This window comes from Equus przewalskii, chromosome 30 (assembly GCF_037783145.1).
Source record: "Equus przewalskii isolate Varuska chromosome 30, EquPr2, whole genome shotgun sequence".
NCBI classification, from domain to species: domain Eukaryota; kingdom Metazoa; phylum Chordata; class Mammalia; order Perissodactyla; family Equidae; genus Equus; species Equus przewalskii.
The window spans coordinates 3,968,902-3,983,734 of NC_091860.1; positions in this window are offsets into that span (position 1 = coordinate 3,968,902).

A 14,833-nucleotide genomic window follows, 5' to 3' on the forward strand; every position below is an offset into this window, starting at 1 on the left:
TAGAGTTCATTTCTCATGCTGACTTTAGGGGCATTGACATTTGAATAATTTTAGATTTGAAGCTGGCTGTTTCAAACTACAGTCTGAGAGACTGATAATTAGTTTTGATCGAAGCCACATAGAACTTTGTCACTAAAATGTTTTTTTATTTAGTTGATGAGGAAGAGTGTATGAAGAGATAAAGATCTCTGGTAAAGGTAAACATGGGCAAAATATAAATATCAGTATTACTGTATTTTGGGGTGGTAACTCCACTTTTTGTTATCTAGATTAAAAGACATGCATACAAATAATTATATATGTTATTGAGCACACAATATATAAAGATATAATCTGTGACAATAAAGGTGGAGGGTAGAGCTGTGTAGAAGCAGTTTTTGTATGCTGTTGAAGTTACATCAATTCAAATTAGATTGTTATAAATTTAAGATATTAGATGTAATATCCATGATAACCTCTCTTTCTTTATATTTTATTTTAAATTTAAAAACTTTTTCCTTCTCCCCAAAGTCCCCCAGTACATAGTTGTGTATTCTAGTTGTGGGTCCTTCTAGTGGCATGTGGGACGCCACTTCAGCATGGCCTGATAAGCTGTGCCATGTCCACACCCAGGATCCAAACTGGTGAAACCCTTGGCCGCCAAAGTGGAGCGTGTGAACTTAACCGCTTGGCCATTGGGCCAGCCCCTCTTTCTGTATTTTAAATGCTCAAGTGGAAATGAGAAGGGAATCAAAATGGTTCAATACAAAAAGGTCAACTAAACACAAAAGAAGGCAGTAATGGAGAAAATGAGTGACAAATAATTCTAAGACATGCAGAGAAAAATAGCTAAATGGCAAAAGTAAGTCCTTCCTTGTCATTAATTACTTTAAATGTCAGTGTATTAAACTATGAATCAAAATGCAGAGATTGGCAGAATGGATAAAAATAAAACAAAAAACATAATCCATAACCAACTATATGCTCTCTACAAAAGAAGTTACTTTAAATCCAGAGAAAGAAATAGGTGAAAGTGAAAGGATGAGAAAAGATATTCCAATCAAACAGTAACCAAAAGGGAGCACAGGTGACCACTAATACCAGACAAAATAGGCTTTAATTCAAAAACTGTTACAGGGGACAAAGAAGGACATTATATATTGAAAAAAGTGTCCATTAATCAAGAAGACATAACAGTTATAAACATATGTATACCAGTAACGGATCCCCAAAATATATGGAGCAAACATTGACAGAATTGAAGGGAGAAATGGACAGTTGTACAATAATATCCCAATTTGAATAATGAATAGAACATCTAGACAGAAGACCAGTAAAGAAATGGAGAACTTAAATGACACTATACACCCAGTAGACGTCATATATATAGAACATTCTACCCAATAACAGCAGAATATATATTCTTTTCAAGTGCACGTGAAACATTATCCAGGATACACTGTATGTGACATCACAAAACAAATCTTAATATTATGCAAAATGAATGAAATCATGCAAAGTATTTTCTCTGACCACAATGGAATGAAGCTAAAAATAATAAAAGGAAAACTGGAAAATTCGCAAATATGTGGAAATTAAACAGCACACTTTTTTTCCATTCATTTTTGGGGGGGGGCGTGTCAATAGTTTATAACACTGAAATTTCAGTTGTACGTTAATGCTTGTCAGATACTGTTGTGTGCTCCTTTACCCCTTCTGCCTATCCTTCACCTCCCTTCCCCATGGTAACCACTAAATTGTTCTCTTTGTCCATAAGTTTGTTTATATTCCACGAGTGGAAATCATACAGTGTTGGTCTTTGTCTGGCTTATTTCTCTTAACATAATGCCTTCAGGGTCCATCCATGTGGTTGCAAATGGGGCAATTTTGTCTTTTTATGGTTGAGTAGTATTCCATTGTGTGTGTGTGTGTTATATATATACACACACACACACACCACGTCCTCTTTATCCAGTCATCAGTCGATGAGCATTTGGGTTGCTTCCATGTCTTGGCTATCATGAATAATGCTGCAATGAACATGGGGGTGCATAAGTTTCTATGTATTGTTGATTTCAGTTTCTTTGGATAAATACCCAGTAGTGGGATAGCTGGGTCATATGGTATTTCTATTTTTAATTTTTTCAGAAATCTCCATAATAGTTTCCACAGTGGCTGCACCAGTTTGCATTCCCACCAGCAGTGTATGAGGGTTCCCTTTTCTCCTCACCCTTTCCAACATTGGCTGATTTTTGTCTTGGTGATTATAGACATTCTAATGGGTGTAAGATGATATCTAAGTGTAGTTTTGATTTGCATTGCCCTGATGATTAGAGATGTTGAGTATCTTTTCATGTGCCTATTGGCCATCTGTATATCATCTTTGGAAAAATGTCTGCTCATATCCTTTGCCTACTTTCTGATTGGGTGGGTTTTTTTTTTTTTTTTTGTAGTTCATTTGTGTGAGTTCTTTATATATTACGAAGATTAATCCCTTGTTGGATATAAGATTTGCATATATTTTCCCCCACTTGCTGGGTTGTTTTTTCATTTTGATCTTGGTTTCCTTTGCCTTTCAGACGCTGTTTAGTCTGATGAAGTCCCACTTCTTTATTTTTTCTTTTGTTTCCCTTGTCTGAGTAGACATGGTATTCAAAAAGATCCTTTTAAGTCTGATGTCAAAGAGTGTACTGCCTATATTTTCTTCCAGAAGATTTATGGCTTCAGGTCTTACCTTCAATTCTTTGGTCCATTTTGGGTCTATTTTTGTATGTGGAGAAAGATAATGGTCTACTTTCATTCTGTTACATGTGGCTATCCAGTTTTCCCAGTACCATTTATTGAAGAGGCTTTCCTTTCTCCGTTGTATGTTCTTGGCTTCTTTGTCAATGATTAGCTGTCCGTAGATGTGTGGTTTTATTTCTGGGCTTTCAATTCTGTTCCCTTGATCTATGTGCCTATTTTTGTACCAGTACCATGCTGTTTTGATTACTAGAGCTTTGTGATATATTTTGAAGTCAGGGATTGCGATGCCACCAGCTTTGTTCTTGTTTCTCAGGATTGCTTTGGGTATTTGGGGGTTTTGTTGCCCCATATGAATTTTAAGATTCTTTGTTTTATTTCTGTGAAGAATGTCATTGGGATTCTGATAGGGATTGCATTTAATCTGTAGATTACTTTAGGTAGTGTGGATGTTTTAACTATGTTTATTCTTCTGTTCCATGTTCGTGGAATATCTTTCCATGTCTTTATGCATTAACGATTTCTTTCCCTAATGTCTTATAGTTTTCCTTGTATAGGTCTTTCACCTCCTTGGTTAAATTTATTCCTAGATATTTTATTCTTCTTGTTGCAATTGTAAATGGGATTGTATTCTTGAGTGCTTGTTCAATTATTTCGTTATTAGAGTATAGAAATGCCACTGATTTTTGTAAGTTGACTTTGTACCCTGCAACTTTGCTGTGGTTGTTGATTTCTTCTAATAGCTTTCTGATGGATTCTTTAGGGTTTTCTGTATATAAAATCATGTCGTCTGCAAACAGCGAGAGTTTCATTTCTTAATTGCCTATTTGGATTTCTTTTATTTCTTTTTCTTGCCTAATTGCTCTAGCTAAAGCCTCCTGTAGTATGTCGAATAAAAGTGGTGAGAATGGGTACCTTTATTTTGTTCCTGTTCTCAAGGATGACTTTCAGTTTTTCCCCATTGAGTATGATGTTGGCTGTGGGTTTGTCATATATGGCCTTTATTATGTTGAGGTACTTTCCTTCTATACCCATTTTATTGAGAGTTTTTTTTTTTTATCATGAATGGATGTTGGATCTTGTCAAATGCTTTCTCTGAGTCTATTGAGATTATCACTTGGATTTTGTTAATGTGGTGTATCACACTGATTGATTTGCGGATGTTGAACCATTCCTGTGTCCCTGGTATGAATCCCACTTGATCATGGTTTATGATCTTTTTAATACGTTTAATCAGGTTGCCGATGTTTTGTTGAGGATTTTTGCATCTATGTTCATCAGCAGTATTGGCCTGTAATTTTCCTTTATGGTGTTGTCCTTGTCTAGCTTGGTATCAGGGTGATGTTGGCCTTATAGAATGTGTTAGGAATATTTCTGTCTTCCTCAATTTTTTTGGAATGGTTTGGGAAGCATAGGTAATAAATCTTTGAATGTTTGTTATAATTCTCCAGAGATCCCATCTGCTTTCTGATTATAATATTCTCTTATATATAAGAGAATTCTGATTCTGATTCTGAAGTCTGATTATAATATTCTCTTATAATCTTTTGTATTTCTGTGGTATCTATTCTAATTTCTCCTCTTTCATTTCTAATTTTATTGAGCCCTCTTGCTTTTTTTCTTAATGAACCTGGCTAAGAGTTTGTCAGTTTTGTTTATCTTCTCAAAGAACCAGCTCCTTGTTTCATTGATCCTTTCTACACTCTTTTTTTGTTTCAATTTCATTTATTTCTGCTCTAATTTTTTTATTTCCCTCCCGCTGAGTTTGGGCTTTGTTTGTTCTTCTTTTTCTAATTCTGTTAGGTGTAGTTTAAGATTGTTTATTTGAGCTTTCTCTTGTTTGTTAACATGTGCCTGTAATGGTATACATTTCCTTCTTAGGACCGCTTTTGCTGCATCCCATATGAGTTGGTATGGTGTGTTTTCGTTCTCATTTGTCTCCCAAAATTTTTTTTTCCTCCCTTTATTTCTTCCATGACCCATTGGTTTTCAGCAGCATGTTGTTTAGTCTCCATGTACTTGTTCTCTTCCCAGCTTTTTTCTTCTAATTGATTTCTAGTTTCATAGCATTATGGTCGGAAAAGATAGTAGATATGATTTCAATCTTCTTAAATATATTGAGGTTTGCCTTGTTTTCCAATATATGGTTTATCCTTGAGAATGTTCCATGTGTGCTTGAGAAGAATGTATATTCTGCTTTTTTTGGATGGAATGCTCTCTATATATCTATTAAGTCCATCTTATCAAGTGTTTCACTTAAATCCACTATTTCCTTGTTGGCTTTTTCTCTGGATGATCTGTCCATTGATGTAAGTGGTGTGTTGAGGTCCCCTACTCTTATCGTGTTATTGATAATATCCCCTTTTAGGTTTGTTAATAGTTGCTTTATGTCCTTTGGTGCCCCTGTGTTGGGTGCATATATGTTTATAAGTGTTATGTCTTCTTGGTGGAGAGTCCCTTGTATCATTATATACTGCCCCTCTATGTCTCTCTTTACCCGTTTTATCTTGAAGTCTACTTTGTCTGATATAAGTATGGCAACACCTGCTTTCTTTTGTTTGCCATTAGCTTGGAGTATTGTCTTCACTCTGAGCCTATGCTTGTCTTTAGAGCTGATATATGTTTCCTGGAGGCAGCATATTGTTGGATCTTGTTCTTTAGTCCATCTTGCCACTCTCTGTTTTTTGATTGTAGAATTCAACCCATTTACATTTAGAGTGATTATTGATATATGAGGGCTTAATACTGCCATCTTATTGCACATTTTCTGGTTCTTCTGCATTTCCTTTGTTTACTGTCCTGTGTATTTCGAAATACCAATTTGATTAGGTAGTTTTCTATGTTGGTTTTCTTCATTTTCTCCTTGTTTATATATATCTCTGTTCTAATGATTTGTTTAGTAGTTACCATTAGGTTTGTATAAAAAACCTGATAGATGAGATAGTCCAGTTTCTGATAGCCTCTTATTTCCTTATAATGTACTGATTTCATCCCTTTCCTCTTCCCCCTCTATGTTATTTTTATCACATCTTGTTCCTTCTTGTGTTGTCAGTTTGTGATTAAAATGATGAGATTATTTTCATTTTAGTGTTCTCCTTTTCTTCATCCTTGATGTAAAAGTTAAGTGTTTACCAACTTGATCTGATAGAGAGCTGCCATTTTCTGATTATTGCCTACCTGTTCATCACCTTGCTCAGGGCTTTGTAGCCCCTTTCCTATTTTTTTTTCTTTTCAGGTATGCAGGCCCTTCTTGAGGATTTCTTGTAGTGGGGGGGTCTTGTGGTGATGAACTCCTTTAGCTTTTGTTTATTTGGGAAAGTTTTTATTTCTCCATCATATCTGAAGGAGATTTTGCTGGATAAAGTATTCTTGGCTGAAAGTTTTTGTCTTTCAGGATTTTGAATATATCATTCCACTATCTCCTAGCCTGTAAGCTTTCTGCTGAGAAATCTGGTGAAAGCCTGAGAAGGGTTCCTTCATAAGTTAATTTCTTCTGCCTTGGTGCCCTTAATATTTTTTCTTTGTCATTGACTTTTGCCAGCTTTACTACGATATGCCTTGAAGTAGGTCGTTTTATATTGACATAGTTAGGAGATCTGATAGCCTCTTCCATGTGGATTTCCATCTTCTCCCCAGGTTTGGGAAGTTCTCCACTGTTATTCCTTTGAACAAGCTTTCTCCTCCATTCTCCTCTTCCCCTCTCTGGAATACCTATAATCCTTATGTTGTATTTCCTAATTAAGTCAGATACTTTTCTGAGAGCTTCTTCATTTCTTTTTAGTCTTAGTTCTCTCTTTTCCCTCTGAAGCATTTCTATGGTATTGCCCTCTAAATTGCTAATTTGTCCTCCATACTGTCAGTTCTGCTGTTTAGTGAGTCCAGATTTGTCCTTATCTCATCCATTGTGTTTTTCATCTCCAACGATTCTGATTGTTTCTTCTTTATAGTTTCAATCTCTTTTGCGAAGAAACTCCTGAACTCGTTAATTTGTCTTTCTATGTTTTCTTGTAACTCATTGAGTTTTTTAATGATAGCTATTTTGAATTCTTTTTCTTTTAGCTTATGGATTTATGTGTCTTCAGGGTTGGTTTCTGGGTACTTGTCATTTTCCTTCTGGTCTGGAGATTTAACATACTTTCTCATACTGCTTGGTGGTGTGGGTTTTTGCCTCCGCATGGTGGTGTTATCTGGTCATAGCTGCTACGTGCTGCAGCTGAGTGGCGATCAGGGACTGTTTATTCTTGGCCCAGCATGGTTAGGGGCACCCCAGCTCCGACCACTGACTGCTTTTCTCTCTGTGTGCCGCTCTGGCTGGCGGCCAATCTGGAGCACCAGCAGGAAGAGTGCTCTCCTTCACCTGTGCTTCCCCCAGCCTCTGCTTCTCTATCTGTATAGAGCTCTGAGCGGTCACAGGACTGGGGTGCCGGGCAGGGCAAGGGGCACTTTCTTATACCTGTGAAACAGCACACTTTTAAACACCAAGGGGTCAAAGAAGAAATAAGGGAAATTAGAAAGTACTTAGGCATTGATGAAAATGAAAAACCCACATACCAAAACTTATGGGATGCAGCTAGGCAGTACACAGAGATAAGTTTATACCTATAAACACCTATATCAAAAAAGAGTAATCTCAAATCAATCACCTAACTTTATACCTTGAAAAACTAGAAAAAGAAGAGCAAACTGAACTCAAATCTAGCAGAAGGAAGGATATAGTAAAGATTAGAGCAGAGATAAATAAGAACAGAAAAACAGAATCAATGAAATAAAAAGTTCATTCTTTGAACAAGGTCAACAAAAACTTTAGATAGAATGACAAAGAAAAAAAGAAATGACACAAGGGGAGATATTAGTATCAACTTTACAGAAATAAAAATTATTGTAAGAAGATACTTTGAACAATTATATACCAACAAATTAGGTAACCTAAATGAAATGGATAAATTCTTATAAACATTAATTAAACAGATTCAAGAAGAAATAGAGAATTTGAACAGACCCATAACCAGTTAAGAGATTGAATCAGTAATCAAAACTTTCCAACAAAGAAAAGTCCAGGACCAGATGCATCACTGGTGAATTCTACCAAATATTTATAGAAAAATTAACACTGATCTTTCTCAAAATCTTCCAAAAAATAGAAGTGGAAGGAACACTTTCTAACTCATTCTTAGAGTCCGGCATTACCCTGGTACCAAAGTCTGGTAACGTCATCACAAGAAAAAATATTGTAGACCCATAACCCTTATGAATATAGATATAAAAATCCTCAACAAAATACTAGCAAACCAGAACCAAAAGCCTATTAAAAGGATTGTTTCCATGATCAAATGTGATTTATCCCAAGAAGGCAAAAGTGGTTCCACACACACAAAAATTAATGTAATAACCCATTTTAGTAGAATCAAGGGGAAAAACATGATTAGTAAAATTACCACAAGATTAGGTAAATTGAAGTAGAAAGGGTATTTGACAAGATGCAACACCCTTTCATGATAAAAACACTCAGAAAACGGAATAGGAGGGAAAATTCTCAACATAATAAAGAATATTTATCAATAAATCACAGCTAACATCATCCTCAATGATGAAAGACAAAGTTTTCTCCTAAGATCAGTAACAAGACAAGAATGCTCGTTTTAACCACTGCTATTCAACTGTGTATTGGAAGTTTCAGCCAGATAAAAGTGTACAAAAAAAAAAAAAAAAGAAAAGGTATCTAAATGGGAAAGGAATAATAAACTATCTGCTCATAGATGACCTGATTCTATATATATAGAAAATCCCGAAGAACCCACTAGAAAACTACAAGAGCTAATAAATTAATTCAGTGAAGTTGTGTTTCAAGATCACTCAAAACTAAGCAGTGTTTATAAACACCAGCAATGAGCAATCTGAAAAGGAAATTAAGATAGCAATTCCATTTACAATAGCATCAAAAATGATAAAGTACTTAAGAATAAACTTAATCAAGGAGACTTGTACACTGAAAATCACAAAACATTGCCGAAAGGAATTAAAGAACACACCAGTAAATGGAAAGACATCTGTGTTCATGGATTGTAAGGTTTAATGGTGTTACAACATCAGTACCACCCAAAGTGATCTGCAGATTCAATGCAACTCCTATCAAAATCCCACTGATGTTTTTTGCAGGAATGGAAAAGTCAATCCTCAAATTAATATGAAATTGCAAAGGTCCCCAAATAGCCAAGACATTCTTGAAAAAAATAAACAGATTGGGAGGACAAGTGTCATACTTAATGTGATTATTGGTAAGGTAGGTTTTAGCCTTTCATTTTGTATTTATTTTGTATGTGTCCCATCTTATCCTTTTTCCTTTTTTCTGCATTGTCTTGATTAATTGAATATTTTTTATTCCATTTTATCTCTTTAATGGATTATTAGCTCTAACTTGGTTTTCAGTTTTTTGGTTGCTTAAAGATTTATAAATATGCATCTGGACACAATCTGTTTTCAAAAGATATTAGATCTCTGTGTATTCTTTAAAAACATATTTCCATTTCTGCCCTCCCTGCCTTTATGTTATTTTTGTCATACAGTTTACATTTTAAAAATGCTTTTTATTTTGAAATAGTTATAGATTCATTGAAAGTTGCAAACATGTATTCAGGGAGGTCCCATGCACTCTTCATCCAGTTTCCCCTAAAGATGACCTCTTATATAACTGGTACAATACCAAAAATCAAGGAGTTGAACTTAGTACAACCATAGAGCTTATTCAGATTTCACCAGTTTTGTGTGTACTTATTTGTGTGTGTGTCTGTGAATGGTTCTGTGCAGTTTTATCATGTGTGTAGATTTGTGCAATCACAACCCCAGTCAAGATACAGAAATAATTCATCACCATGAGGTGCTCTCATGCTGCCCATTTATAGCCACACTGACCACACTTTCCCCTGTACCCTGCCAACCACTAATCTGTTCTTGATCTCTATAGTCTTATTTCATGATGTTTACAAATAGAATCATACAGTATATAACCTTTTGATATTTGCCCTTTCTCTTATCATCATTCTCTTGAGTTCCATATAAGTTGTGTTTATCAATCGTTTATTATTTTTTATTGCTGACTAGTATTCCATGGTAGGGTATGGTGTAGTTTGTTTAAGCACTCATATTAAAGGACATATTGATTGTTTCCAGTTTGGGGATATTATAAACACAATTGCTATTAATATTAATGTACAGATTTTTATGAAGATGTAAGTTTTCATTCCTCTGGAAGACATGCCCAAGACTCCAATTGCTGGTCATATGGGAAATCCACGTTTAATTTGTGTCAGAAGCTGTGACAGTACTTTTCATAGTGGCTGTGCTCTTTTGCATACCAACCAGCAAAATATGAGTGATTGTTTCTTCCCCTCCCCAGCATTTGATGTTATTATTATTTTCATTTAGCCATTCTCATACATGTATATTGATATCTCATTGTGGTTTTTATTTGTATTCCCCTAGTAGAAATGATGTTGAACACCTTTTCACATGCTTATTTGCCATCTATGTGTTCTTTTTTTTGAGGAAGATTAACCCTGAGCTAACTACTGCCAATCCTCCTCTTTTTGCTGAGGAAGACTGGCCCTGAGCTAACATCCATGCCCATCTTCCTCTACTTTATACGTGGGACGCCTACCACAACATGGCTTTTGCCAGGCGGTGCCATGTCTGCACCTGGGATCTGAACCAGCCAACCCCAGGCTGCCGAGAAACGGAACGTGCGAACTTAACCACTGCGCCACTGGGCCGGCCCGCCATCTGTGTGTTCTTGATGAAACATGTTTTCCTGTCTTTTTCCCACATTCTAATCAGATTTTTTATCATTCTTGAGTTTTCAGAGTTCTGTATATATTCTAGATACAAGTCCTTTTTCGAATATGTGGTTGGCAAATATGTTCCCTCAGCTTGTAGCTTATCTTTTCATTCTCTTCATATAGAGTCTTTTGAAGAACAAAAGTTTTTAATTTTGATGAGGCCAAGTTTAACAATTTTTTCCACTTACAAACATGCTTCTGATGTCAAACCTCAGAACACTTTGCCTTGTTCTAAGTCCTAAAGATTTTCTCCTACAGTTTTACATTTTGCATTTAAAGCTGTGATTCATTTTGAGCTAATTTATGTATAACATGATGTTTAAATGAAGTGTTGTATTTGTGCCTATAGATTTCCAGTTGCTCCATGCCATTTTTGAAAAGGTAACTTTCCTCTGTGGAATTGCTTTTGCACCTTTGTTAAATGCCAGTTGGGCATATTTGTGTGGGTCTATTTTTGGATGCTGGAGTTTGTGAATTTTACCGTTTTGGGTGCTGGATTTTTTTAATCTTGAAGTATTCTTGAGCTAAAGGGTTGCAGTTTAGTTCCTTGTAAACAGTTTGATACTTTTAAGTCTTGTTCTTAGATTTGTTAGGAGGGATGTAATGTAAGTGCCTGACATTAAGCTTTTAATTGCTAAGACATCCATTTCACAAGGCATTCATCTTGAATAAACCTCTTCCAGCTGTATGACACAGCTACTAGCAAAATAACCAGATAAGGAGTTAGCCTGCCCCCACCCATGAAGGCCCCTCTTTCAGAAAGTCCTGGGTAACCTAGATAACTGACAGCTTGAGTGACCCCACTTCTCCTTTCTCAGCCCAAATTTCAGCTTGTGTGCTTTAAATTAACCAATAAAGAGTGAACATGGGAAACCTTAGACACTCCACCCTTAGACCCTAATAAAGGCAGAGCCCCAGGTCTGTGTGCTGGGTCTATCTATAACCCTGACCTCGCTGTGTGGTCCTTAGGCATACTGTGGGGAGTGAGAGTAATAAATCTTGTTCCTCAAAATTCCCTGATGGTTTCTTGATTAAGTGCATTCTGCGATCATAATAAGAACCAAAAGGGCCAGTCCAGCAAAAACACTGGCCCTGATGGGGAAGTATTTGAGGCTCACTATGAGTTATATGGGCCTGGGTGAACATCTCAGGCATTCCTAGCTGGTAGCATCACTGTCAACACAACAAGGGACCAGAGCAATGTTTAAGCCAGGGCTATTTCTCATCATCAAAGCAAGATCTTCTGACCAATCCACACAATGCTTTTGGAATTATGAGGTTTTTCAATCTGACTGACATGAATAATCATTAATCCTGGCCCTTTTCAAACCTCTAATCCTTTGGGAATGTGTTTTCTCAACCTTGCATAGTTTCCTCACATGAATACACTAGTCAGCACTTTACTAAATTCTTAAGGGGACGCTCGGCATATCTATAGTGTTCTCTCTGTGCGTAGCTCTTTTCTCTCTTTTACTGTCTTGCATACTCTAACCTCATTGATGTTCTTGGATTCTCAGCTCCAGGGAGAAGGCCAAGCTCTGTCTTTGTGCCCTTTCCCTGATTCATGTCCTGGGAAGTCTTTAAAGACTGTAACTTGGGACAGTTATAGAGATCACTTCCTTTGTTTTCCATCTCTCAGGAATGCTCCAAGTGTTGAAAACTGTTTCATTCATTTTGTTTAGTTTTTGGTTCACAAAAGAACAAATCTAGCATTCCATCTTGGCTTGAAACAGAATTCTTGAAAAGATGAAATTTTAAAATTTTTGAAGTTTAAATGATCAATTTTTATGATGTTATCAATTTTATGAAGTCCAATTTATCAACTTAGAAAATTTGTGATTGAATTCAAGAAATCTATGCTTAACCAAAAACAAAATAAAAATAAAGTAAAACAAAGGCTTCTTTCTATGTTTTATCCTATTTTTTTAATTTTTGGTTTTACCTTTTCTATTTGAGCTTTGCATCCATTGGGATTTAAATTTTTAATTTTTTCTTTTTGCATATGGATATTCCATTTTTTCAGCACTATTTGCTGAAAATGCTATTAACTCTCCATTTAATTGCCTCTTCATCTTTGTAGAAAATTAATTAAATAAGTGTGTGAAGATGTATTTATTGATTTTCCATTCTGTTCTATTGATCTGTTTCTATTTTTTTCTTTTTCTTTTTTTGAGGAAGATTAGCCCTGAGCTAACATCTGCCTCCCACCTTTTTTTGTTTTTTGCTGAGGAAGACTGGGCCTGAGCTAACATCCATGCCCATTTCTTCTACTTTATATGTGGGGAAAAAAAAGATTGGCAACAGTTGTTAGCCCAGGTGCCAATCTTTAAAAAAAAAAAAATGTCATTGGAATTCCGTTTGGGATTGTGTTGAATCTGTAGATGGCTTTAGGTAGTACGGACATTTTAATTATGTTAATTCTTCTAATCCTTGTGCACAGAATGTCTTTCCCTCTCTTTATGTCTTCATAAATTTCTTTCAGGAAAGTCTTTTAGTTTTCATTGTATAGGTCTTTCACTTCCTTGGTTAAATTTATTCCAAGATATTTTATTCTTTTTGTTGTGATTGTGAATGGCATTGTGTTCTTGAGTTCTCTTTCTGTTAGTTCATTATTAGAGTATAGAAATGCTACCATTTTATGTAAGTTGATTTTGTACCCTGCAACTTTGCCATAATTGTTGATTACTTCTAGTAGCTTTCCAATGGATTTTTTTAGGGTTTTCTATATATAAGATCATGTCTGCAAATAGTGAGAGTTTCACTTCTTCATTGCCTATTTGGATTCCTTTTATTTCTTTTTTCTGCCTAATTGCTCTGGCCAAAGCCTCCAGTACTGTGTTGAATAAGAGTGGTGAGAGTGGGCACCCTTGTCTTGTTCCTGTTCTCAGAGGGATGGCATTCAGTTTTTCCCCATTGATTGTGATGCTGGCTGTGGGTTTGTCATATATGGCCTTTATTATGTTGAGGTACTTTCCTTCTATACCCATTTTATTGAGAGTTTTTATCGTAAATAGTTGTTGGATCTTGTCAAATGCTTTCTCTGCATCTATTGAGATGATCACGTGTTTTTTGTTCCTCCTTTTGTTAATGTGGTGTATCATGTTGACTGATTTGCAGATGTTGCATCATCCCTGTGTCCCTGGTATAAATCGCACTTCATCATAGTGTGTGATCTTTTTAATGCATTGTTGTAGTCGATTTGCCAGTATTTTGTTGGAGGTTTTTGTGTCTATGTTCATCAGCGATGTTGGCCTTTAGTTTCCCTTTGTGTTGTCCTTGTCTGGTTTGGGAATCAGGGTGATGTTGGCCTTGTAGAATGTGTTGGGAAGTGCTACATCTTCCTCAATTTTCTGGAATAGTTTGAGAAGGATAGATATTAAATCTTCTTTGAACGTTTGGTAGAATTCTCCAGAGAAGCTGTCTGGTCCTGGACTTTTATTTTGGGGGAAGTTTTTGATTACTGTCTCAATCTCTTTACTTATGATTGGTCTATTCAGATTCTCTATTTCTTCCTGATTCACTTTTGGGATGTTGTAAGAGTCTAAGAAGTTATCCATTTCTTCAAAGTTGTCCGATTTGTTGGCATATAGTTCTTCATATGATCTTCATAGGTGGTTATTCTGCTACCTTTACTGTACCTTTTGTCTTTATCAGTGATTTTATTGCCATTTTTTGGATAATTTTCTTATTCCTATTTGTGATCCTCTCTTTCTCACTTAAATAAGTCCCTTTAGCATTTCTTGTAAAACTGGTTTCTTGGTTATAAACTCCTTTAATTTTTGCTTATCTAGGAAACTTCATCTCTCCTTCCCTTCTGAATGATAACCATGCTGGGTAGAGATTCTTGCTTGTAGGTTTTTTCCTTTCAGCACTTTAAATACATTGTGCCACTCCCTTCTAACCTGTAAGGTTTCTGCTGAGAAGTCAGCTCATAACTTTATGGGTTTCCTTTGTATGTAAGTTGTTGCCTTTCTCTTGTGGCTTTTACGATTCTCTCTTCATCTTTAATTTTGGACATTTTCCTTACAATATATCTTGGTGTGGGCCTCTTTGGGTTTATGTGCTCTCTGTGCTTCCTGAACTTGGATGTCTGTTTCCTTCCTTAGTTTAGGAAAGTTTTCAGCTATTATTTCTTGAAATAGATTCTCTACTCCTTTGTCTTTGTCTTCTCCGTCTGGGATACCTATAATATGAATGTTACTGCACATGATATTGTCCCAGAGTTCTCTTAGACTGTTCTTGTTGTTTTTAATTCTTTTTTCTTTTATCTGTTCAGCTTG